Source organism: Clarias gariepinus, chromosome 20 (assembly GCF_024256425.1).
Source record: "Clarias gariepinus isolate MV-2021 ecotype Netherlands chromosome 20, CGAR_prim_01v2, whole genome shotgun sequence".
NCBI classification, from domain to species: domain Eukaryota; kingdom Metazoa; phylum Chordata; class Actinopteri; order Siluriformes; family Clariidae; genus Clarias; species Clarias gariepinus.
Genome location: NC_071119.1, coordinates 15,831,300 through 15,857,973, shown reverse-complemented (window position 1 = coordinate 15,857,973; position 26,674 = coordinate 15,831,300). Strand labels below are relative to the sequence as shown.

At 37.2% G+C, this 26,674-nt stretch overlaps 1 protein-coding gene across 6 annotated transcripts in view; it reads left to right on the top strand.

Moving 5' to 3' along the window:
* The first annotated feature begins 14,560 nt into the window (after window positions 1-14,560).
* Window positions 14,561-26,674, top strand: part of vit (vitrin) — a 38,380-nt gene continuing 26,266 nt past the window's right edge. For all 6 annotated transcript variants that reach the window (XM_053480039.1, XM_053480038.1, XM_053480037.1 and 3 more), the window contains exon 1: window positions 14,561-14,716. The gene's annotated coding sequence lies outside the window, so the exon portion shown is untranslated. The remainder of the gene's footprint in view (window positions 14,717-26,674) is intronic.

The following is a 26,674-nucleotide window of genomic DNA, read 5'->3' as shown; positions in this document are numbered from 1 at the left end:
AAAGACAATGCATCAAGGTGTGTAACTGTAGAGACCCAAGACCATATCAGCCACTGTAGTCCTGCATTGTGCTATTCCCAAACCAGGGTTAGATTTTTCCCATGAGGATGCTTTCAGTAGTGCAGGTGTAAAAGTTTCTTAGCACCTTGGAAGGCAGTCTTTCAAGTCTTTCAGGCATCTAAGGTGGTAGAGTCAATGCTGGTCCTTCTCCACCATTGTGATGATGTGATAGGACCATGACAGGTCCTGCCTCATGTAAACACCAAGGTAACAGGCGTAGCTACAGTTGAGGTTGCTGTCCACTTTCTCCACTGGGGTCTTATTAATGACTAAGGTCTGGAAGCTCCTCTCCTGCCAAAGTCCACTATCAACTTCTTTGTCTTGGTGACGTTCAGAATGAGGGTTTTCCCCCAGCACCAATCCTCCAAGTTATTAATCTCTTCCAGATAGGCGTTCTCATTGTTGTCAGAGATCCGGCCAACCAAAACGGTGTGGTAAGCAAACTTGATGATGGTGGTGGACTTGGTAGTGGCCACAAAGTCATACCTGTACAGTGAGTGAAGCAGGTCTTAGGACTCTGAGGGCTCCAATAGTAATAATAAGAAGTAGAAATAGAGTGGACTGTTTAAAGCACATGGGGATTACCAATAGCGACAAAGAAAGGTTGATTAGCATCAACCAGCTAGACTACAGGTGCTAGCTGGTCGGGGCAGGTTCTAAGGATCCAATCTGTCCTCATGTCATGCTCAGAGATGATAAACGTGTTCCCGGTGCTAACGTTCATCCTTTTGGGTGTTGGTGTTTAATAGACCATTATCAACCAAAGTCCCTGCCACAACCTCCTAGAGCCACTCTGTTGGAACTGTAACTCAAGTTTTCTCCTGTAGCATTGCTTTGCCCCCTTTACTATTCTGTGAATGTTGTTTAATGCAGTCTTTTACATTCCCATGTTTCCAGAAGCAAGTCTCTTGTTGTAGGCTGCAGTCTGAGCTTTAAAAGCTTTAAGCTGAGCTCTGGCTTTAAAAGTTGTTTGCCACTGGGCACTCAATGCCTCAATGACAGTGGCCTGGTGAACAGGATCAGCAGCAACATTTTCACACTTTCCCCACAGTTATGCCATGTTTTCTCATGTCATCTCTTCTTCTATTTTATTTTTGCCCTTTCCCCCATATTATATCTGCAGTATGTTGATTTTGTGTAAAGCTGTGCTATCAAAATGCCAGACTTTCCCTCAGCTGATCCTCATCCATCAGCAACCTCTTTCAAGCTGATTTCCTGGAATAAAGTATCCTTCTTGTTCTCCAGCTTCTATATGTTTTTGCTTATAATATCACTGGGTCAGGACACCATAGAGGAATAAATGCAGCCTTGTTTTGGTGGGTCAGGGGGGAAAAGGTCTCATTTTCAACTTAAAATACATAAAAAGTAGTGGGTAGTATTAGGTGGCACTGTGGCTTAGTGGTTAGCACGGTCACCTCACACCTCCAGGGTTAGAGGTTTGAACCTTGCCACTATGTGTGTGTTTGTATGTTCTCGTGCTTGGTGGGCTTCCTGCAGGTTCTCCCAAAGACATACATTGTTGTCTGCCTGGCAATCCCGAATTGCCTGTAGCGTATGACTAGATGTGTGTGCTTTTGCTCTGATTGACATTTCATCCAGGGTGTATCTTCCATGCTCCCCATGATTTTACTGTATATAGGATAAGCAATAAAGATTATGGACGCTAGGTGAGTGATGGCTCACTTTCAAAATGGTAAAGTAAAAATGAAGATGTTACCCATAAGTAATTCTACTATGCTATGTACTATAATACACCATCGAAATTACCGTAGAACAAACACTCCATTGCTGAATTTTGGTAGACAATTTTGGTACCCCAAATTACCATGGTATTCACCTAAGGTAAGTGCTAAGGTACCTACTGTGGTACTCTATAAGGTCCTATGGTGCCTGCCATGCTAATGTCAGATATACTGTATATCTAAAATACAACAATAATCCAATGGTAAGTTATAATACATACCATAGTTTCTTAGAAATGTTTTTTTTTTCCACTGTGCTGAGCTTGAAAAACTTTTTGCACTGTGTATAACATGCTTTGTATCAATTGTCTTGAATTGGCTTCAACCTGGGCACAAAATTGGGATAGAAAAAAATACACTTTCCCAAGCCTACACATTTAGGTTTATTTCAGACTAGCTAAATTCTATTTATACATGTTCCTGAAACTAGTGGCCCACAGAAAACTAAACCATTAGTTCTGCTCATTTAAAGTAAATATAATGAAATATAGCACTGAAGAAGATTTATTTATACAGTATTGTTCAAAATATGTTAAAATTTTCCAGTTTAAATTGTTTATTATATTTACTGTACGCTAATGACTTTAAACAGAATGACGTAATGCAACAGTGACAACACTGTAGATCAGGCATGGTAGCAATCCATTCATATTTCTAATGGAAAATCAAGTTATCAGTAGTGGTCTCCATTACCACTAATTCTGTAGTACTCTTAGGCCCCCTATAAAATTGGTCAGGACGTACCACTGCTTAAAGCAACATTAGAAGCTTTCAGGGAAATGCTAACCAGATGTTTGAATGAACCAAGCCTTCGTCTTAATAGCCATCTCTCTCTCTCTCTCTCTCTCTCTCTCTCTCTCTCTCTCTCTCTCTCTCTCACATGCTCTAGTTCAAAAGATGAGTTGATAAAGAGGAACAGAAACAGCAAGGAGCTTTGCCTGCCACATCTGGAAAGTCAGGGTAATTGGTCTAAAACAAGGTGTACACTGTGAGCTCCAAACCTGCTAGTGGATTCTAATTACCTTGGTCAGAGAGGGGGAGGGCCTGAAGGTTGGGGGTGAATAAAATGCTGACAGAGAAAGGATTAAGGCAAGGTTGGTGTTACTTTGAGTTTTACCAGTAGATTAGTGCCATATGCCGTCCTTCAGACCCTTCAAATGGCCTCAAATCCACCTTCTTTTCTTTCTCTTTCCTTAATGCTCCTATTATTATTTTTTTTTTCAGGTAAACCTATTCCGCTATTCAGAAACCGAAATCATTTCATTACATGTTTGTTAAGTAGGTCCCCGCGACCCTGAATACAGGATAAAGCGGTAAAGAAGATAAGTGAGTGAGTGACTGAGTTTGTTAAGTAATGTTGCAGAAAACATCTGTAGTAATTATGAATCGTGGAGCAAAGAAGCAGGAAAACATCTCATGACCCTTAAACAGTGCTAAATAAGCATTTCAAATTCAAAATTCAAATCAAATTCAAATTTTATTTGTCACATACACAGTCATACACAGTACGAAATGTAGTGAAATGCTTACATGACCGCCAGTGACCTTAAAAAGAGAATTAAAGCTTATAATAAGTAATAAAAAAATTAAATAAAAAAATTAAATAAAAAATAAAAATAAAATTGAACTAGGAAAAATAGAACTAAAAATAGAAATATACTGTACAAATAGAAATATACTGTACAAGAACATTTAAGAAATTGTGAATTTTTTAGATTTTTGGGAGAAAGATGGTGTGCAAATATGCATAGAAAAAAAGGGTCTTTGTGCAATGGTTATTAAAGTGTCTTTGTGCAATAGTCCAGAATGTAAACGTAAACATGTAGTGTAGATGCGCATTTGAATTTTGCACATTGGAAACACATGTAATAAACCTGCTTTCCTTCTCCCTGTGTCCGAGAGGTGATATTTCCATGGACATGGCTTACAGAGACAGTGAAATGAGAATTCAGACTTTTAGTTTTATTTCAAACAACATCACTCATTAGGTTCCTCAAGATCCAATGCAAGTTGGTCCTTCAGAGCTGGAAATTAAACCAGAAGTCAAAACTAGTCAATCATTGCTTTGCACAGTTTTTAGTCTAATGTGTTATCAAAAAGGCTTAAAAATCTCAATGGTCCAAGCGTTCAAATTGTGAGAATACATGGTCCATTATCCAGACACTTCTCAATGCACCTTTCACAATCACTGACCAGGAACATTAAATATGTCAGCATCAAATCAAGATTATTGTGCAAACTCTAAATTTATTTTTAATAATTAGTTAATGAAACAGTGGGGGGTTGGGGGTGGTGCCACAAATTGAGAAAGTCTTATTAACCACCGGCTTTGCAAACCCTGGCACCAGTTTAGAATCAGCTCATCATCCCTGCTATAAAGAGTCTCGCTTGATCCACAAAAATAAGAATTACCTTCATGTCAGTGCAGTCCTGAATTAGAAATGTGCTTAATGTTTAGAAAAGCACCATACCCCTATACTGGTCCTATGGTTTTGTCATCCACATGCTCCCAAACTATTCCACCTTTGTCTCGCATCTATCCATTGACAACAAAAACAAAGCTATGGTTGAGTGCCTTAAAGCACTGAAGGATACACGAAGCCTCCCTGAACCACATAATGTATGGAGCATTTTTCTTCATATAAAAGAAGGATGAACATTTCTAGCCTTTAATGTTTTTTTTTTATCCTTAACATGTACCAGATCATGAAATATAGATGTCTATCAAAAGTAGACACCATGTTCACCAAACATGATCTCTGAAGCAAGCATCAAGCTGGCAAAGGATCATCAACTAAATATCTCCTTAGGGGAATTCTCGGAAAAATCATTATCACTTGCATGAAAAGAATATTCCCTAATCTACTGTAGCACACTCATTATTATCCTTTATATGTTCATGCAGAATAGTGGAAATCCATCCTCAATTTCAGGTCCACTGCAACACCTCACATAACATCACATAAATTGTACAAGAGGGATCAAATTAACTTTGGTAAGTTCAACATGTCTTTAAATCCCGATCATGTCAGAAAAAGGAGAGTGGGTCAAATCCCAGGTCTGGAAAGCTTTTATAGAGAAACTACAGTTGAGTATATATACAGTACAGCTAAAGTAATAAAAAAAATTGTCTTTGTCTTAGTTTGTCACAAACGCTGTATGTTCTCTTAAAAGTCTGTTAGTTCTTTTAATTTATTTTTTATACAAGGTTTTTTAAAATTAGTGTGGCATGCTGGCGTAGTGGTTAGATCCATCACCTCGCACTTTCAGGATTGAGGGTTCGAGTCCTGTCGCGGGGCTGCGTGTGATTGTGATTAATGAGTTTCCCCCCAGGTGCTCTAGTTTCCTCCTACAATCCTAAACATGGAGATTAGGCTAACTGGTGTTTCCAAATTGCTCATAGCGAGTGAGTGAGTGCAATGGATTGGCACCTTATCTAGGGCGTACCCTGCCTCGTACCCTATGTCCCTTGAGATAGACATCAGACCTTCTATCACCCTGAACAAGATAAGTGGTATTGAGTGTCATTTCTAAATAGTAGCTAAGAGAGGTTGGTTTCAACTTTAATTTGGCACTGATATTTCATTGCTTAAACTTGAACCAAATGCCATCCACATCTATGCTTATGGAAGGTATTCACAGATGGATGGCTTCTCGCAATACTAAGGCTTTCTGAGGCTTTATTAGGAACTTTATTGGTATCCTACAAAGGTTGTTGTTGATCCTGGGTCATGCCAATGACATTTCACTTATGCTATCCCAGTCCCTGGAGTGTCTGCAACTCAGGTTTTAGACACACATTCCCATGATCCTCAGAAGACAACACTATTGTATAATCATTAGTCATAGAATTGAATGCTTATCCCTATTTCTACTGTAACTACATCCCAGTCTACCGACTGAACTCATATGGTTGTAGTCAAATACTTCCTGAATCATAGCATCTGTGATGGAGGCTACTATTATGCAATCTTTAAACAACGACTTGAAAGACGTATGTGTTTCTTCAGTAAGACCAACCCACACACCCACCCTAATAACATTTCCCTTCCCAATTGGGTTTGACTTGATGGCACTTAGTAACCCAGTATCCCAGTGTAAGTATTTATCCAATAATGGAAACTTCCAAGTGTCCAAATGCCTAAAAATGTATTGCTATACATCTGTTTATTCATTTTCTTCTTTGTTTTCACCTCTGCCAGTGTAGCATTCTCTCACTAAGCCTGGTCTTGTTCCGTTCAGTTTGCTAGTCCTCTTACCCACTGCTTGAACGGTTTCTAAGGAAAATCACAAAACTGCACTTGTGCCCATCGGTCTGCATGCATGACTTTATCAAGAACATCAACACAGCACAGCAAGTTCTGTTAAGTTTGTTTTCTGTAAAGCTGTGTAGTTAGCAAACAACCATCTCTTTCACATTTTCCAAAACCTTTAGTTTTTTTGTAATAGGGCAAAACAAAAAAAATGCACTGATTCATTTCCAACAAGCCTTGCACCTCCAGGGTCTGGGTTCGATTCCCAGCCAGTCTCTGTGTGCATGGAGTTTGCATGTTCTCCCCGTGCTTGGTGGGTTTTCCTCCGCGTACTCCAGTTTCCTTCCACAGTCCAAAGATATGTACAGTAGGTTGGGCTAATTGGCGTTCCCAAATTGCCCGTAGTGTGTGAATGAGAGAGTAAGTGTGTGTATTTGTGTGTGCCCTGCGATAGATTGGCACCCTGTCCAGGGTGTACCCTGCCTCATGCCCCAAGTCTCCCGGGAGCCTGAACACAGGATAAAGCGGTATAGAAGATGAGTGAGAGAGAGTGAGTAATTACCAATAAAAAATCATATTCTTACAAAGGTGATTGTGAACTTGCAGGAAATACTGTCGTATATGTTTAATGCTTATTTGCTCTACCTTATTATGTTAAGTTACCTGGCAGCTTCTAAATATACATAGAACAGATTTGCCTAATGCCTGGCTTATCTGTATTGGCTTTGGCTAAATATTTAGAAGGCATTTCAAGTAGCTCCTTTGTGCAAGAAGTATTACCCCTAGCCAAGAGTTCAGAATCACAGGCCAGTAAATATTACTAGTATTCAGTATTTTTTATTATAGGTATTATAGGTAAATATTTATGGGATTTAATGGGAGCAAATTTATGGAAGCAATTTAGGCTTCCTGGTGTAAAATGATGGACGAAGGACAGACCATGTGTGTGTGTGTGTTTTTTTGATACACATGAACTACGAAGGGCCCTGTTTTGTTTGTTTTTTTGAGGTACTGGTACCTTAGTCCAATTGAAAACTTGGATTGAGGTCAGGGCCACTCCTCAATATTATTGTCTTTAAGTCATTTTGCCACAACTTTTGGGGTCATTGTGCATTTGGAAGCCCCATTTGTGACTACTGACGTCATGAGGTGTTGCTTCAATACATCCACATAATCTTCCTTCTTGATGATGTCATCTATCATCAAGAAGCCTATAAGTCTCCCCTTTTTTCCAAACCTTTGTCTGGCTTTTTTGACAGTTTTGCAGCAGTGGCTTCTTCCTTGCTGAGCTGGCTTTCGGGTTATGTCGATTACAGTCTCGTTTTACTGTGGCTGTAAATACTTTCGTACCTGTTTCCTCCAGTGCATTCAGAAGGCCCTTTGATTTTGCTCTGGAATTAATTTATAGCAATGTCTCCTTCCTGAGTGGTGTTTGATGATGGCTGTGTGATCTCAGGATGTGTAGACCTGTGTAGTATTGTTTGTACTGATGAATGTGGTACCTTGAGGCGCTTGGAAATTGTTACCAAAGATGAACCGGACTTGTGAAGATCCACTTTTTTTTTTTTCGAGGTTTTGGTTTATTTCTTTTGATTTTTCCATGATGTCAAACAAAGAGGAACTTTGGAGTTTGGAAATAGGGTTTAAAATACCCCCACAGGTGCACCTCCAATTTAAATGACATCATTTTCTAAATTTCCCAAGCTGTTTTAAGGCCCAATCAACTGAGAGTATGTAAACTTCTGACTTCAACTGCATACAGTATACATTACAGACAGGCCCATAAATGTTGTAAAAAGGAATTTGGAAGGAAGTTTTCTTGGCCTTTGGCCTCTGTACACCATCATCACACTGAATTTGAAATGAAACAATCAAGATGTGAGCCAAGTGAAAAAAATGTAATTCAAGTGTTTTCATTCAAGCAGTTTGCCAAAAGCGTCACATCTCAATATCAACTGTTCAAAGGAGATTAATGTCTTCAGCATTCCTTTACAATGTAGAAAGAAATAAAAATCAGGAACGATTATGGAGTTAGAAAGTGACCCCAAACTTTTGAACGGTAGTGTATTTCTTTATCTTTTTTTCATTCATGGTAAAATTCATATTAAAAATATAATATCTTGATAATAATGTTGAACAGCAGAATATTCAGTCCGCACAACAACCTGGCACAGGTTTTCTTCCTGGATGCCCTTCCTAATGCAACCACTTCCATTTATCCGGACTTGGGTCGGCACTGCATCCAGTGGCTGGGGGGTTTGGGCACTGGCTGGGAATCGAACCCGGGGCTTTCCGCATGGCAGGCGAAACATCTACCACTTAGCCACCAGTGCCTCAGTACTATTATTAATAATAATAATTATTATTATTATTATAATTATTTAAGTTGTCTATACTGAGTGTAACTTTAATTTGACAACAGCTGGCGTACTATAAAACATTTTGTATTGTTTATATGCTTGGCTTGGGATTTGCACAGTTTATTATTTAATGCTCCAGGCGACTTGGCAGTAGAAAATCTTGCTGCTTTCAAAAAAAAACAAAAAAAAAAACACTCGGGGAAGAAAATAACACCTCGGCTCTTCAGATGTTGAAAAGTTATGAAACCTTGCAGAGTTTCTTAAGGCTATATCAGGTTCACAAGAGAACATATCTTTGTCTGACATGCCTGATGACACTGAAGTCATTGAAGCTCTTTCTGGGCTTAAGGTGGCTGTGGAATTGTGGGGGTCAGAAACTGAAACTCTTTTTTCTCTTTGTAGAAGTAAAACACCCCACTTGGATAGAATAGAAGTGTTGAGATGAAGTGACACTTGGGATAGAGATTGGATAGGTGAGAGTAAATGATGAGGCATAAAGTGAGTAAATACATGAAGGAGAAAAAAAAAGTAGAGAGCTAACAACTCAGGCATGTGAGAAGCATTAACAGATTACTGCATCAGCATGACGGGACATGTGCAGCTACAAGTGGGGGACAGACAAATTCCAAATTCCACCTGTACCTCCATGTGCTCCAGCAAGACAGGACAGAAATTTATTCATGTGTTTTCATAGATGCAAGAGGGTTATTTATAGTCAGAATTCTTCAACAGGCTCCATTCACCATGTGTAATTAAAATACTCCTTTGCATCGTATTATCAGTTATCAATAGAACTCGAGCGACTTGTTTTCCTTCTGTATCCGTAAGTCTATGATCGAAAGTTGACGAAGTAAGATCCTGTGTAAACTGACGGAGGATAATTATAATATTAATATTTCCTTGGAAATGCTAAAAATAAACTAAACAAAGCCAGGTCTAACTACAATGAAATATTCAGCCAACTATAAGAGAAGAGTCATAAGAGTGGGATTAGACGATGTTGTCTTAAGTGCTAAAGTGTAAAGCTTTCATGCCTTTCATGTAAAGCTTTGCCTTAATGCAGCTAAAACTGAAACAAATAACCTCACTGAGACACACACATGAAAAAAAAATCACGCAGCATGAATTTTCATTATGTCACAGCAAAAAGCAATGTCCAAATTGGGTTTGGGACGTAACAAAGATGTGAGCCGAACCAGTACATGTGGAAATACAGTACAAGACCTGTCCCATACATGTACAGTACAAGAGCCCCCCCCACCCCCACCCACCCAAATATTTCAGGGGTCAGGTTGGAATATTTATATGTGATCATATGCCGTACAGTATAGCAGTAATGCATGACCATATTGCACTCAGTTGTCACCTGCCAAAAAAGTTTAAAAAATCTGTGGCAGAAGTAACACAAAAGTGGACATAACTTTTTTTTATTAATGGACATACAGTATGTATCAAATTTCACATTGGTTGGTAAAGTACCTGTTCCTCTAAACCAGGGATCACTTAATGGTGGTTTGTGGTCCAGACCCTGATGCTTTTCTCATAAATGAGAATAATTAGTATACCAGTGATCTAACGCTTTATTTCTCAAGGTGGGTGTGGCTATAGGCATCACTTAACAATGGCTTAATTAATACAATAGTTTTAAATGTATGGACAGAGTGTGCAAAAGAAACAGAAACAAAAGTGTGACACCGCATGGCTTACTCCAAGAAAAAATGTGAAAAAGTGATGCATTTGCACCATCATGTCTCGAATCCTCTTTTAAAAAATCCGATTTGTCACCCTTGATGGTTCCACTGTGTTGTTTGTCTTCAGTGCTGCTGTCCCCTTTATTACATTTTTTTATCCTTGTGTGCATATTACTTTTGCTTATAGTCTCATCTCCATAAACAATTCCTGAACATTATTAGTTTATAACACAAGGTTACGAAGTAAGGTGCCAAGTTTTGCTTGGTTCAAACATTAGCTATTTCTCAATATACAGTACAGTAGAGAACTATAGGAAATAAGGGACTGATTAATCCCTGCACCAAGAGCAAATAACACCAGTGGATTTCCCCCCTCTCCTTGGAGCAATGTGTGCTGTGTCAACAGTCCTTCTTTTCATTGCCAACATTTTGCACAGGCAAAGAAAAGAGCATTCATAACTAACTTTAACTTTCCTCTGTGTACCCCACTGTGCTTTGACATATGATGGCTTTGGTGACTCAACCCACAGGTTTTTTTTTTTTTTTTTACATTTTCAATTTAATTAAGAGGACAAGGTTTATAATGTCAGTCACGACCTGACTTCTTGACTTAATTCTTGCAGAGCAAACATATGTTAACTTTTAAAGTCACTATGTAAGTAACTCTATGCTGGTGCAGTTATACGAGTCCATACAGTTCATATTGTAAAGTAAACAGTATACTTGAAAATTCGAACTAGACTTACCAGAGAACTAGAAGTGAAGTGGGGTAGTTCATAATGTTTTAATGCTTTATTGTCTCCCACCTCTTCACATATACATTGTCTTTGTACTGATCAGGCTGAAATAACAAATGAAATGTCAAGTTTTTCACAAGTAATTATACAATCAGCCATCCATACATTACCAACGGCATTCCTTACATCCATCTAGGAACCTCTGTTGTCCAACTAGGGAACCATGGAGTCCAATGGTGACCAATGTATTCATTCCCATTTTTACAACAGTGGTAGGAACTCCGGTCAATATTCACACACTACGAAAATTTGGAAACACTAATTAGCCTAATCTGCATGTCTTGGACTGTGATAGGAAACCAGAGTACCCAGAGGAAACCCTCCAAGAACAGGGAGAACATGCAAACTCCATGTAAACAGACCCCGAGGTAAGAATCGAACCCAGACCCTGGAGATGCAAGTTGACAACATTAATATAGAAATCATCTAGGTTTTGGTTTCCCCTTGTGCCACCAGAGCAGCTTTGACCCCTTGATGCTTTGCTCCTCATGCCCTCTGGGCATGTGTTTTGCACAAGTAAATTCTCTTAAATAACTTGTGGGATTACTTTAAATTTATGAATCATATGAGAAAATTAGATGTTGCATGGAATCACATGACCTATATTTGAAAATAAATGAATTATCATAAAAGCGCTTTCACTTTATGTGAAATTAAAAGTGGAATTTTGGTTAGGGGGCGGGAAAACAGTGGGAATAAAAGTGTGTAAAATTTCACATGGGAATCACAATCAGTTTATATGTTCATGTAGAGTATTTTAATTCAGGTATTGTTTAATGTAGTTTTTTTTATTTATTTCCCTTAATACCCTGTATTTCAAAATGCATCTTGTATTTCAGGTGGAATGTAACTCCTTAAGTTTTAAATTGCCTTTTTGTATTTTAAACTGTCACCCAGCTACCTCACACAGAGCACCATCCACTCATATAGATTGTCTGTTTGTGGGAATTGAATATTTTCTGGTTTTGTTGTGGACATGTACGAACAGGTACGAAAGGCAATACATGGAGGGATTTGAAGACAATTATTACTCAGTTAAACAGAGCTATGAAACCATTTTCCCCTATAAAGTTTGCCTGCTATAGAGTTACAGCCATTTATTACAGCATGGCTTCATTCGTGAGTGATCAAATCCCTTCAACAAAGCTGGGTGGGACTACAAGTCAGGGCTATCATTTCCTGGAGCCGAGTTGCAAGTTGGTCATTCACAAGTCTCAATTTCAAACCATGGTATCTTAAATACAGTTCACAAAATACAAGTGCTCACCAACCGAAGACTAATCACAAGCCCTTGCATCAAAGCATACAAAGGAGAAGGAGATGCTGTAAAACAAAAGAATCTTTTTTTCCAGGCCACACAGCCCAGAGTTTAAGATTGTTTGGGAAACTGCAGCTCAGACGTCATGTGGCGAAAACATCAGGAGCTTTGTTCGGGATTGCTCTGATGCTCATGGGAGGCAGTGCAAACAACCCCTTATGACCTTACAGCTGCAAAGCAAAACGCCAAAGCAAGAGCTATTGGTTGAAACTGTAGTAATAATACTGTGAAGAAGCAGACTTTATTTGTTCCATATAGAAATTTGTGCGATGTAAAGCCTGCAAGGAGGTCATGAAAACACTCCATTACCAAGACCAGCATTTTCCAGGACAACGCAGACTTCAAGAATGGCCTTCAGGGAGTCCAGATCTCACTCCATGTGGTTTGTTTTCCTGTGGGGCTACGCGAAGGAGGAGGTGTACACGACAAAGCCTCACACACTGGAGGAGTTGGATGCACGGATTCAGGAGGTTCTCAACAATATCCAAAAGGACTTTCTTCAGAAGACTGTGCGTTCCATCACCAGTCGTTTGAGGAAACTGGTTGACGCCACCGATGCCTCATTAAAATTTTAAGATATGCTTTCATTTTCCTATATAATAAAGTGCATGCACATTTTATTTTTTATAAATTTTTACAAGAAATATGGACTTTATTACCAATTTTTAATGCTTAGTTCACACACCCTGTACTAATGTAACATCAGTTTTGCCAAATTTTAGGGTTTTGCCAATTTTACTGATACATGCGGTTACCACAGCATTATGTTTGCTGATGTTTATTCAAGGTCTTTGTCTTTTGTATTTTTTTTTTCAAGATTAAAAAAAAATCAAAGGAATAATGAAAGTAGAATAATTGAAAGTATATACGATTGTATTTAAAAGTTTCTCCTAATATGTATATCTTTTTCATCCTATAAATGCCCAACATTCGCTACAGTGTTTTACACAGAATTCTCCCAAAATATCACACATGGCATCTGTGCTGCTGCTGTTTGCCCAGGAAATAGTTATAGCCAGAAAGGAGAAACACATTTGTCCCACTAACTCCAGTACATGCGGCATAAGAAAGTAATTACTGTAACCCAGAGGCATTTTATATCAACTCAAAATCACACATGCCCTCTATCTTAACCAGTGAACTGTGCAAAATTACCTTTATTATAAAATATTAACCCACCTCAGTTTTTGGGAGAGTTTCCTGCCCTCTGCTATTTTCATAATCACTTACACAATGAGCCCATTTAATGGCCTTAAGACCATTAAATCAAACTGGTATGCAGTCCCCCACGCCCTCAGCACTCCTATAACAATCTGTGTTTGTCCTGGAAATGTGGTGTGAAGAACAAAGTATTGACAAGATCAAGACGTGAATAGTCACCTGAGGATGTGATTTAAGTGCAGGATGGCCCTTGGGTTTATTTACTAATGATTCGTGTTTCCTCATGGTGCTCTTAGAGGAGTTGAGAGGACCAAAGCTGCTTTTTGTCATTTGCATAAACTACATTTCTCCCAAAAATAGTGAAAAGTACAGTTACAAAAACAGATTACATCTGCAAAATTGAAAACCATGAGGTCTTACACATGGAAGCATAAATATTCATGATGTTTCTCTAAATTGTCATTGGTGTTGCCATCATTGGTGTTAATGTCACTGGTGTTGCTTTCATAGGTGTTGCTACTATTGGTATTTCCATTATAGGTGTTAATGTCATTAGTGTAAATGTCACTGGTGGTAATGTCATCACTCATTGGTCTTGCTGTCATAGGTGTTGCCGACATACTGTAGGTGTTACTGTCATAGGTGTTACCATCATTGGTGTTGCTGTCATTGGTGTTACCATCATACAGTAGGTATATATATATATATATATATATATATATATATATATATATATATATATATATATATATATGAACACCAATAAGTAACAATAAGTAAACGGAATTCTATACAATTTTCTATAAAATGAGCCAAACACCTACATGTTTTTGAAGGATCATGGTTCTAATGATTCAGGTTTGATATGGGTCATATACTGTAAAATGCTTTAAAGCACACTCTAAAGCGCCTATGTAATAAGTTTTACATTGGTGTGACAGGTACATAGATAAAAACTAAAAGAGCTGAAAGGATTTCTTCTGGTTTATGAGGTTAGAGTTAGGTGAAGGCATGTCAATGATCAGCTGCACTATTAATACTGTAAGAGTCATACAAGCATAGTGAGACAAACGTGTGCGTGTGAGTGTGTGCATGTGGACAAGGAGGGAATGAACTCTCAGAACTCTCTCTCTCTCTCTCCCTTTAATGAGTTGTCCTCCACTTCCTGCACACACACACACACACACACACACAGACGCGCGCTGGGGACGCTGAACAGGAGCAGGAGAGCAGGATACACACAGGTCTGCAGTCATGCGTCTGCGTGTGGTTTCTCTCTGAGTTACTTGTCATCATTCTCTTTGTACAATACAGGATTATCACTGCGTGCAAGGGTAAGCTCTTATCACATTATATTCCCCTTATCTTTATAGTCTCTTCTTTATTGTGATTTTGGATACACCTTAAATAATCCTTTAATAATACTTAAGCCAGCCTCTCTATCTCTTAGATCTCTATCTTATTGTAAATGATTTGTGCTTATATACAGGACATTTAGGAACCATGACCTCTTGTTAAACACTGCAGGTTTGATTGCATACATGCCGGTATAATGTAAATGTAAATAAATAAAAATGCCTGCTGAGACCTTGCGGACTTCAGAGAGTCATAAAGTTGTGTTGGAGAATTATGATGTGCTAGTATGGACTTGACCCACTCGCCTCAAGCTGTTCTGCTGAAAACTTTCCCCTGCCTTTTCAAGTGGCTCAAAAAGCCTAGTGTAAAAATAACACCAGTGTGTTTTTTATATATATAATCAAAACTAAAAAAGCTAAAAAGTGTCTCACCATGATTTTTTTTCCCGAATAGAATTACTTTCTTTTCCACAAAACTTAATGCTTCTTATCTTGTAAATATGCATACACGTTTATTTTTTATCAGATAAAAGGAAACACATTTTCAAATTTATTCAATTCCATTTGATTTATATAGCGCTTTTAACAATGGTCATTGTCTCAAAGCAGCTTCACAAAAATAAAAAGAAAGTTTGAAAATAAAATTTATGGAAGCGTGTATGTGTGAGAAAAATGTGTCTAGATAATAATGAGATTGCCCTGATGAGCAAGACAAGAGTGAAGGCCACAGTGGCAAGGAAAAACTCCCCGAGATGGCAGTAGAAAGAAAATAGGAGATGACATTTGCTAAATCATGTAGTGTCCGTAACTTTTCACAGAATGCTTAATTTTCACAGAATGCTTAAACTTAAGGATTAATACCCATGAAGAAATATGAATAAATTGCATTTTTAATTATTATTGTTTGAAGTGAGACATTAAATGGCCATTTTTCAGTGTAATACTGTCTCGCTTCAAACAATAATAATTTTTGAGGCACATATAAAATCATATAAAATCAGCTCTTTAAAATGGCTGAAGTTAGCAACTTAAAATTTTAAAGAAAGCAGGGCTAATTTGGTGTTTCCAAATTGCTCCGTTGATTGATTGATTGATTGATTGATTGATTGATTGATTGATTGATTGATTGATTGATTGATTGAAGAAAGTCTTTCTCCAACTCATCCCAAATACATTTACGGTCAGGGGGCCAATTCATTTTTTAAAATGATTACTCATGCTCTAAGACCATATTCCTGAGCCTAGACCTGACCAACTGCAAACCTTAGATCATAACACTGCCTCCAGACGATTGTACAGTGAGCACTGTGCATGATGGGTGCATTACCTTCTTATGCCATGATGCCCATCATTCAGGAATAGGGACTCATCTCACCACATTTTCTATTGCTTTAAAGACCAATATTTATGGCTCCTAGTAAGTTGAAGCCTTTTTTTTCTTAGATTAGTCTCACTAACAAGTGGTTGTCTTATGGCTACACAGCTGTTTGTTCCAATCCCAAGCGTTCTCATTACATTTTGTTTGTGGTAATTCTTTTAATATTAAACATAACCATGATTTCTGTTAAAGATTTGTTTATGATGCTGCTTCACCGAGCATTAAAGTGATCTTTTTTTTTTTATACATTTCTTTTGAGAAGTTGATGGAGCTCCACTATCCTTCCAGCTTTTGATAATGTGCTGCACATTTCTTAACCCAAATTTAGCAATTTATTTGTTGATCCATACCAGTAATTTGAATCTTTAAAACACAATAACATTTTTTCCATGACAATGGGATTCATCTTACAACATAGATAAGGAGAAGCTTCTCACTGCATCAGTTAGAGTACATTAAAAGTATTGTTGGTTGTTAAACATATTAGGCAATTATCCAATCAAAAGCTCTTAAATATTAGATTTGATTAGATCCCAACAATGATTTTTTTTTGCACTAATACGTAGATAGATAGATAGATAGATAGATAGATAGATAGATAGATAGATAGATAGATAGATAGATAGATAGATAGATAGAACCTCATACACTCCGACTCTATCAGCATCAGTCTGCCGGTGAACCTGATGAGACTTGTATTGCCTGTCAGTGCCAAGGGTTAGCATATCTTCTGCAATGGCCCGTCAACTAAAATGTGTTGTGTTATATAAAGTTCACTATACAGCATGTAGAGGAAAAAGTGGCCTTGCAGAGACTTGTCCTTTTCTTTCCCATTTTTTTCCTTTCTTTTTTGTTTAACCATGTTTAATTGGCTAGAATGTCAAATGACAGAGGGGTGTTCTCTAAGTGAAGATTTTAGATTAGATTAGATTAGATTAGATTAGATTAGATTAGATTAGATTAGATTAGATTAAATTGATTAGATTAGATTAGATTAGATTAGATTCATCTTTACTGTCATTGTAAAAAGTATATGCACAGAGCCAGTAAATGCAGTTAGCATCTAACCAGAAGTGAATAAATGGCCTTTTTACAACAAAGAAATATGGTAAATGAGAGTATGGGTCCATATGTACAGGGGTACATGTTCAGGTGTCTATAAATAGAGCCAGGAAATGCATGATTTTGGACTGGACTTCACAAGGGCATGCTTTAGAAATGTTATTTGGGATTAAGAGATTTGTGCACTGTGACTCCATTGTGAGTGCCCTCATACATTCAGGTTATCCAACTCTTAAGATACACACAAGACCTTATTGTATTGTACCCCATAGATATACAACAGTTGTCCAGATACAAAATAACATAGATCAAATACTTTTATCATGGTCCTTTCATAACTACTAACAAGCTGTCATGATAATTTTTTTTTCTTAGGTATTTTTGTTACTTTTCGCCCAACTGAGCCAGTGTTTGGTATCAAAAAAGAAGGGATACCACAATATGTACTGTATGGACATTGTGTACAAATGACACACTATCTGTTAGGAATCAGAGTTTTGTCCCAGGGCAACTGGGCCACCTTTTCAGTAATTACTAGTTGGGACTTTAATCACATACAATTTTCAGCTTTAATAGTTCTCTTCTACCAAGAGGCTGTGCATTGACCATTTAGGATTTTGCTGACTATAGATACATTTTCCCACAATTTCCCCAAAATCTTTGCAAAACGTTTTAGTTGTTTGGCTACACATACAGTATGTAAATCTAGTTTATACTGTAGGCATTGTATGCTGCTTTACAGCACATTTTTTAGACTGAAAAAGCTTGAGGAATGCACATTTTATCTGGAGCTGGAATGTGGTATAGTCTGGAATTTTATACTTTGGTTATTTTTGAGGAACACAGACAGTGTCTAATTTTTGTTTATTTCTAGATTTTCAAGTTTAGAATAATTACTCCCCAAAATATGGATTAAAAAATTCTCCATATCCATGTTAATCTGTTTAATATATGGTAAAAAGACAAAACTATACAGTTGACAATGTTCATAGATCAGTATGTTTAATAAACTCAAGACTTGGTGTATACATATGTATATGTAATAGGTGTAAAAAATAGGTTTATTATATTTTAAATAAAATGTACTGTAGACACTTTAGAGGCATGCAAACACAACCACTCATGGCAAAAACCACATTTACAGTAAACTACATAAGTCTGTCCATGGTGCTGAAATCAACTTGTAACATAAATAAAAATCATTGCCGTATGCTTAAATAATACTGGACGTAGATGTTTGTAGACCACTACAGTCGCTCACTGTAATGCTAAAGTGATTAGGTTACGTTCATTTTGGGATTCCGACACGAATAGTTATGGAATTCTCTATTCTAATCAGAGATTAACAGGATTTTGACTGGAAGCCAACTCATGTTTATATTAATGCACTTAATCTATTGTTTCTACAGTAGCAGGTTTCAACATAGGAACACCTTATTTATGGGAGTGTTTTATGGCTGCTTGTTTTTTGTGTGTTTTATGTCCAAGTGAAGCTTGTTCGGGAACAAGTGTGTCTAGCTGTAGCTAGAAGCATGTGTATGTGTAATCAATGTCTAAACATAATGTACATACATACAGTACATTACACTTCAGAAGGGTCAAATTATCCGGATTATTGAGCTGCATCAAGCAGACAACAACTTGAGAGATTAGAAATTACAAGAACCATTTAACACATTATTAAAACCTGAAGGAATATTGCTTAACCATCAACTTTGGAAAAGAAATTTATTCTGAAAAAAAAAAAATATGAATGGAGGTCACTTTAACATTTGGTGGAGTTGCAAGATCAACAGTAAAGACCATAATTATGTTTAATAGTGAAAGAAAAAGCATTTCCATACACACCCACTGTGATAAGAACTCACCTCATGGGATTGGGACCAAACAGCTGTGTGTCCATTAGAAAGTTCAGAAAAAAAGGCTAAAGATTGGGCATCGGAGCAGTGGGAAAGGGTCATGTAGACTAATGAGTCCAGACTGACCATATTTCATAGTGATGGGTGCAACAGCTGATAGGTTTTACTGAGTGTGCTGGAGAATATGAGTTCTTCTGGTAACTTCATTAAATTATTATTTTTTTTTTTCTATTTTCATGCAAAACTCAGGAGTCAGTAGATTTTTTGTTTCCATCTGAATATGTTCCATGGTCTGTCCTGTATAGTTATATGTTGCTTTTTTTTAGAGGCACTTAATATTCTTATGCAATTTTTTTTATGTTTTGAAATAGTGAATGGTTTTGTACATAATAATAATAAAATTTGTTTTATTTAAAAAAGACTTTTGCTCAGTACTGTTTACAAATATGCAGATATGCAGTACACTACCAATGAAAGTTTGGACTTTCCTGATTTGAATTTCTTTCTACATTGTAAAACAATGCTAAAGGCATCCAAAATGTGCAATTATTTACTTTGAAAAATTGATATTGAGATTATATTGCTCTGTAAAGCCTTTATGGCTCGAATCTGAGTTTAATTGTTAATCGGTGATTTCTGAGGCTAGTAACTCTAAATAAACTTCTCCTCTGCAACAGAGGTACATTTTGGTCTTGCCTTCATGGGAAGGTCTTCATGAGAGCCAGTTTCATCATGGTGTTTGATTGTTGTTGTTTGTTGTTGTTACTTAAATACCTATTGCCATAGGTGTTATTTCATAGTTTTGTTCTACAATCTAGAAAATACATCACAAAACAAAAAACATTGACTTAGAACGCATGTCAAACTTTTGACTGGTACTGTATATATATATATACAAATTTCTAATTCTAATTCTAATTTTATTTGTCACATACACAGTCATACACAGTACGATATGTGAGTGAAATGCTTACACGACCGCCCGTGACTTAAATAAATAAATAAATTAATAAAAATAAAATATATACAGTACTATGCAAAATTCTTGAGCCATGCCTCATTTCTTTATATTTTGCTTGTAAAGGGCCATGTGTTCATGTATTTTTAATGTACTTTTGAGGAATAGTTCTTCAAGCATCTTGAATGAAAAAAAAATTTTTGGCCCTTATTTTTAGCAAGTTTTTTTGCTCTTATTTCAGTCCAATTTTTGTACCTGAGCAGCTTCAGAAGCAGGTTTTTTGTTTGTTAAGCCAAACAGTGACCTTTAAATCATTTAAGTGTAAAAAACAAAATTCTACCTTAGGGAAGTGAGAAAAATGTGCAGGTGATGACAGATGATCAGGCCGATGATTAGTATTTGGAGTGAGAACTACCAGGAATGGACTGATATGATATTATCACAATGCCCAGGTAACGATTTGTATTGCGATTTTGTTAGTATCACATTTTTCAAGTTAATTCAAGTTAAATAGGCATGGTGGCTTAGTGGTTATATTATGGTTAGCACTGTTGCCTTGCACCTCCAGTGTCCGGGTTCAAGTCACAGGCAGGTTCGATTCCCACCTCTGTGTGCATAGAGTTTGCATGTTCTCTCCCCTTTGGGCGGGTTTCCTCCAACAGTCCAAAGAAATGCGCATTAGGCTAATTGGCGTTACCAAATGGGCCCATAATGTGTGAGTGTGTGTGTGTCTTGAGATGGATTTGCACCGTGACCCTGTATACAAGATAAAGTGGTACAGACAATGAATGAGTGATAACACGACAGAGATGAGCAAGCTTTGTGCAGAAAGCTGTTGTGTTAATCCTGTTCTCCAGTGACTAAAGTTGGATGTTTTGCTAAGCTATATTAAGGCGCACAAATGCTACATGTAAATGTTGATATTCCATTGTTTGCGATGTTGTTTTGGGATAACTCATTCAACATTATGTCAGGTGTAACGTAGAGGTGGACACAAGTGCAGGTAAGTAAGTCAGAATTTATTAATCTAATAACAAAAAGCAAACGGGCAAAACGTACTCGTAGTCCAAAAAACAGGCAAGAGTCGGCAAAACATGCATACTAGGTAATCAGAAAATTGGAAACCAAAATACCGGATCAAGGTCACACAAAAAAAAGGTGAAAAGCTATCACAAATAATGTGGTAACGTCCGAAAAATCTCACTGGAGGGTATACAGCACTTCGCATTGTCACAACTCCATTGCTGGTTCCTACTGTATTTAAGCACCCGGGTAATTGAGTGCAGGTGTGCTTAGAACTCAGGTGACATGGAATGTGCCTGATAGAAGTTGTAGTCTGTTTCCACCATGTTTGTATGCGCATATGGTCTTGTCTGCTTTGACACTTTTGTTGGCCTGACACAGGTTCTCATGTCATTCTAACTTTCCAACAAAAACAGCACTGCAATTGTGGTGCTTTGGGTGGACTATATGAGAAAGTTTTCCAGTGTTAGGGTTTCTATCTGGAAATATTTCTGAACAGGAAAAGATAGGCTCCTAGCAGGCTGCAGATCCATTTGCAATTTGTGATATCTGCCAAGGGGGTGTTACTAAGAACTGATTTGGGAGGATGTCCAAACGTTTGCATATGCAATATTTTACTGCATATTGTGTTTACTTCTTTTTACCTAAAAATCAAAATACTTTATTTGACCTGGGGTGCACAAGCTTTTACATACAACTGTATCTGTGCTGCAAACATAAAGGGGAACGTGAAAAAATAAGGTACTCCTAAATGGAGTTTCAGGATGTAGAACAGAAAATCTAATCAGATCTCTTAACATATCACAAGTGAAAAAGATTTCTCTGCTGATTTATGATTTTGGTCTACATCCATGGCTAACATATACGGTACTCACAGGTGTAATCGCCTGCAGATGCTTCTCACACCTAATTCTCCAACCCTACAAGAGAAAATGGCTCAGATTCTTGTGCGTGTGAGTCCTTTTTTATGTTTATTTAATCTTACATTAGAACCTTGAAGGCCAAGAGAGCATGCAGGTCCTCGCAAGCCCTGGGTCTGGTGTAAACTTTTTTGGTTTTGCAACCACACACACAGACACATACCAGTCCTTTCTCCCTATTAATCCTGCATAGTATCATGTTTTCTTTTTTCTTTTTTTCGACCCTATTCTACAGAAATGGGTGTAAACACTCTGGTTTCAGCCTCCACCCAGTTTTGAGTTTAGATGCATGGACTGTGAGCATTTTGGCTTTATTTCTATCTCAGCATGCTGTTTTTCTCTCACTATTCCATATTCTTTTCAGGCATGTAGAACAAAGCAGACAGAGCACCAACACATCCATTGATTTTACTTTTTTTTTGTCAGAATTCTCACGATTCTGGTAACAATATAAGTATTACTGCTTCTACAAAATATTGATCAAGGTTTGTATTTTATGTACATATACAATACTGGTCAAAAGCTATTTATTTTTTACATTCTAGAATAATACTGGAGATTTCAAAACTATCAAATAACACATATGTAAATAGTTAATTAGGGCTGTTGCTACTTTAAAACACAAAGGTCACCTGTTCTCATATAGTTCCTGCAAGTTGTCAAATGCATTTGCCAAAAAAAAACTTTTTTTTTTGCCTAAATGTTTTTAGGACAGATGAGATTTCTCCTGTCAACCCTTTCAAACAAACTATACTTGTGCAGTCTTCTTCTAATTGTGCTGTCAGGACGTTAACATTTATAACTTGCTCAGTGCGGCCTGTGGAGTCTGAGATTTTAATGTTCTCTAAGCATTGCACAGTCTGACCTTGGGATGCAGGTCCTGAGATGAACACTCCTTGGAAGATATTTTTTCTCACTTTAGAACATTGTACTCTTCAATCCTGCGGAACCACTAAGGGGGTACTTAGTATTTCCTGCAGATTTTTCATAATTTTGGCTTGTTGTTAAATAAATAATGGCACAGTAAAAAAACGTTATATGTTGTTTGTCTGGGATTGAATTATGTTTTTTTTTTAAATAATTATAAATTTTTTACACATTTTACAAAATACCAGTCAAAAGTTCACACCTTCACAAAAGGACCTTCTCCTCCTTTAGGGTTTTTTCTTTATTTTTATTTAATACTGAAGACATTCAATGTTTTCTATAAAAGAACATGTAGTAAACAAAAAAGTTCACTTTTTAGTGTCAAAAGAACATTTCTCATATTTTAGGTTGTCCAATGTACCTACATTTAGCTTTGATGACAGCTTGGCACACTCATGGAATTCTCCTAGGGTTAGAGGTAAGCGTTTATACTGTTTATCTTAACCCTAACCCTAGATTCACAAGGTAGTCGCCTGAAATGGTTTTCAGTTTACATGTGTGCCTTGTCAAAAGTTCAGCTGTGACATTTATTGTCTTTTTAATGTGCTTTATACCAGTGGTTCTTAACAGGAGGGGCGCGGAAAGATCGGAAGGAGAGGCGCAAATTGTTTTCGAAAAAAAACAGAGACAGTGCATTATTTGGGCACTGGGTGTATTTTATTGCATTATTTTATTGATCGTCTGATTAATAAAAATGTTTCCCAACTTCGCTGATTGTGTGCAAGAGACAGAAATAAATATCTCTCCTTTGATTGATACAGTCGCTTAGCATGTAGAGGGACTAAAACAACAATTCGGCCATTACTTCGCTGAGGATTTTAGTTCATTTGCTTGGGTCAGAAATCCCTTTATCTGCCCAGGAAAAGACCTTCCAGTTGACGTGGCGGAGCAGTTAGTCGAATTAGTGCGACGCGAGACTGCGAGACTTATACAACGCTTTCATTCTGCCATCATTTTGGTTAAGCATGATGCCTGAATATCCGCAGTTATCTGACGTCGCCGAAAATTTACTTCTTCCATTCGCCTCAACTTATCTGTGCGAGTCCGGGTTTTCAAAATTGACGGCTTTGAAAACAAAGTACCGAGATCGGCTCCAGGTGAAAGATGACCTGAGGCTTGCGCTGTCCAACACTGAACCGTGAATTGCGTTTCTCTGTAAAAATAAGCAAGCGCAGGTGTCCCACTGATTTCTTTAACGGTGTCATGGCTGGGACGCAGAGGGATAAAATGGGAGAGTTGCATCAGGAAGGGCATCCGGCGTAAAACCTGAGCCAAGTTGTTGTGCGGACTGGGTATTCCGCTGTGGCGACCCCTTGTCGGGAGCAGCCGAAAGACCAACAACAACAACAACATGGCTGAGACACAGACACACCCTGCATCCCAATTCATATAATATCTGCCTACTGAATATTATTTAGGGTGGATAGTATGCGAATGCTTGTAGAATGCAACAAACGAATTAAATGCAGCATACTTTACACTTAAAATAATACTTACACATTATTTAGAATTACAACTCTTTTAATTACTACTTTAAGTTCTCTTGTTTAAAATAGTTACAATTTTGATAATATGTTCCATAACTGTCTAGCCATTTGTCATTGTATATAGTTGTATAAAACTCAAAAAGTTATTTTAAAAATCATAAAAGTTAAGTATAAAAAAAACTAAATACAAAAAGTAATAAAAAAACTATCTATTTGTCTGACTGTCTATTTATATAGTTTTCTAAAACTCGTAAAAGTTATTTTGAAAATTATAAAAGCTAAGAATTACTTCTTAAAAAATACAAAAAAGTAAAAAAAAAATCTATCTATCTATCTATCTATCTATCTATCTATCTATCTATCTATCTATCTATCAAAGGATTTATAAGGTGTGTGTATGAGGGACCTGATAGGGGAGGTTTGGGGGTGGTTTTGTTCCAAAAGGTTGAGAGCCTCTGCTTTAGACCATCAGTTGTCTTGTGCAAATGAAGGGTGAGTACAGAGATAATAGCCCCACTACTATCTACTAGATTATGGCAAAAAAACACTCAGTTAAGTAAAGAGAAAAGACAGTCCATCATTACTTTAAGAAATAAAGGGTCAGTCTAAAAATTTGAAGAACGCTAAATGTATCCCCATGGAAAATTGCCAAAACCATCAAATGCTATGATGAGTGATTACAATCCCAGGCAAGAGCTACCACCACTGCAGAGGATAAGTTTATTAGAATGACCATCCTCAGAAATTGCGATTCATCACCTCAGACTAGAGCAAATATAAAAGTGGACATCCACAGTTCAGAGAAGACTGTGTAAGTCTTTTCGAAATCATCTTTGGAAGTACAACAATCAGAAGGGACTTGCTTGGGCCAGAAAACACAAGGAATGGACATTAGATCAGTGAAAAAATGTCTTTTGATCTGTTGTGTCAAAATTTTTAATTTGGGTTTTTTTTTGTGTGTGTGTGTCTTGGTTAAACATAGAAAGAGTGATCAAACGGTTCCTGAATGCGTGGTCCTGAATACTGTAAAGCATGGGGCGGGAGATGTGGTGGTGTGGGGGTGCTTTGCTGATTTAAATGTTTTTGACTTAGTCAGCATGGTTACCACAACATTTTGCAGCGACATGCCATACTATCTTATTGGGACCATCATTTGTTTTCCAGTAAGACAATGACCTCGAACACTCTTATAGGTTATGTAAGAGCTATTTGTTCAAGAAGGAGTGCGCTACATCAGATTATCTGGCCTCTACAATCACCCCATCTTAATCTAATTGAGATGGTTTGGGATGAGTTGGAATGAGAGTGAAAAGCATAAAAAGCTACCAACAACTTTAGAGAACTCCTTCAAGATTGTTGGTAAACCACACCAGGTGACTGTCTTCTGAGGCTGACTGTGAGAATGCCAAGAGTAGACAAAACTGTCAAAGTGAAAACATAAAACATATTCTGGGTTATTTTTTTTTTTTATTCAATAGACTGATTTATTTTTGTTGACTACATAATTCCAAACTTACTATGTAAATAGTACAGAGTGTACCTCCTGTAGGATCATAAAGAAACGACTATGTTTTACCTCCTCTGATGCTTTGAAATCTAACGCACTTAGAATAGATTTTGAGACTAATTTGCGTTTGTGGTTTTTTAAGTGTGTGTATGTGTGCAATCTTTAATAATGTAACACCATAAAGATATGTTTCTGTTGCGCCACTCTAAAGCTTCCACGCTCGGTACAGAATCGTTCACACAGAATCATCTGCTTAAAACTAAACTAGTAAAAACTAGTGAATTCTCTTCAGCGGCTGATCGAACAATTCATCCCTATTATGAATGAAAAAAATAATAATAAAGACGGCAAATAAAGATATGTAAAATAAATTCCCCATGTTAATAATAATTCAGACCCATTATTTAGTACTTGGTTAAAGAACCTTTGGCAGCAATGACAGACTCAAGTCTACACCACTTGTGAAACTTGGCACACCTTTCACTTGGAAGTTTCGTCCATTCTTCTTGGCAGAATCGTTCAAGCTTAACCAGGTTAAATGGGCAGCAGACATACATTTTCAGGTCTCTTCAGAGATTTATTGATTTATTTATTGGACAAGAAGCCTCTTATGCTCGATGAACTCAAGAGTGGTGCCTCCACTTATAAATCATATGATATCATTGCTTTAGAATGAAAACTCTTGAAAAACAGTAGAGAAATGGAAGCTATCTCTTATGATACTTTTGCATTGTCTGTGAATGAAAAGTTAGCAGAGGTATCTTCTTCTTTGTCTTTCGGCTGTTCCCTTTCAGGGGTCGCCACAGCGAATCATCT